The sequence below is a fragment of the Leishmania martiniquensis genome, chromosome 16 (assembly GCF_017916325.1).
Source record: "Leishmania martiniquensis isolate LSCM1 chromosome 16, whole genome shotgun sequence".
In the NCBI taxonomy this organism is placed as follows: domain Eukaryota; phylum Euglenozoa; class Kinetoplastea; order Trypanosomatida; family Trypanosomatidae; genus Leishmania; species Leishmania martiniquensis.
Genome location: NC_090151.1, coordinates 375932 through 377500, shown reverse-complemented (window position 1 = coordinate 377500; position 1569 = coordinate 375932).

The window sequence follows — 1569 nt, the reverse complement described above, 5'->3', positions numbered from 1 at the left end:
TTAGAGGAGGGGAAAGAAGGTCACAAAAACGGCACGCATACGCGGATGCGCCAGGCGGAAGAGCATACGATGAACTTCGTGAGCCGCTGCCGCCGATACAGAGAGCAAAGAAAGAGGGCGAGAGAGGTGAGGCAGGCGCGTGTGTGGTGCTAGTGTGCGTACGATGAAGGTTGCGTGCGTTGACTAACGGAAGGCCAGACGAAACGGAGAGGAACGGCCGCACGTGGGGAGAGGGGGTCTGTCACGGGCAGCAGCGCTGATGCGACGCGCGCATGCGACACAGCGGAGGAGGAGAAGAATTCAAGGCAGAATGGAAGGCGAATGATAGGCCACCAATAAAATGGGGAGGTGGTGGTAGAGGAAATCGTTAATGGACGCAAGACACGCAGGCACACACACACACTAAGAGAGAGAGGGAGGGGGTTCAGTGGGGTGCCACGGGGGGGGAGGGGGAGAGAAGGCGCGGGAAAGTCACCGGAGGCTCTCACCCAACCAAAGGGATAAGGCAATGGAAACCGTATGAGCGAACACACTTCGTTAGGCGTGCGTGCTTTCTGCGGCACGTCCGTCTCCTGGTATGCTGCTCGGAAAGTTGCGAGCGACGAGCGCGAGGTGGATAGGGGCGGAAAGGTGGAGAGAGGGGAAGAGGGAGGGATGCGGCAGTGATATGCCCATTGGCGTATGTGTATGTGAAGGCATCCCCTGCGCTGCCAGCGTGAGGGTGTACGAGGGGGGAAAGAAGAGAGGTAGAGAGAAATGCAGCGATCTCGTGAGCGAGTCCGCAGAGGTCGGCTGCAGAGTTCCAACGTCAATGGGTGCCGTGCGCGCGGTCGCGCCAGCTATGCCGAGGCTGTACCGGGAGGAGGAGAGCACGTCTTTCCTAACCGAGTACAGCGATCCCCACAGATGCGCTGCGCCTGGTGTGTGGTACGGACGAGAGCACGGTACCCGCCGTCCGCTCAGCAGTCTGTCTCGCTCGGTAAAAACGTTGTTCGAGCGTCGGGGTGAGAAGTGCGACATATCATGAAGACACGGACAGCGAAGACTACAGAAGGAATCGTCACGGTAAATTTTCGGTCCTCCCGAAGAAAACAGATGAGTTTTGCGCCGCGCGCTGGCAGGCACAGGAAAGTTCGCGCATGTGCCGGGCAAAGAAAACGCGATCGACCCCGCCCACGCACCTACACACGCACGCATCACAGGTCCTCGTCGCGCTGCCATGCATCCCCTCACCCCTCCTCCAACAAAAAAAAGCGCACAGAAACTGTAGACGAGAAGGGGGAGTGCCGGCATTTCCATATGTAGTCCCCCGCAGGAGGGGGGCGTGCACACATCTGCCGGCGCGGGAGAGGAAAAGAAAAAGTGTACGAAAGGGCGGACAAAGGGAGAGGGCGCGGGCACGCGCTATTCGAGGCGCGCCTGCCCCGCAGCGTACCTGCAGGCCCCTGAGGAGCTGTGGGTGGGTGTAACTCTGCCAGCTAAGCAGCAGCATGCATCATGGTGGTTGCCTAGCCATCCTTCCACAAGCACAGTCGTCCTCACCCACCCGCAATCGGTTTCCCTCGCCTT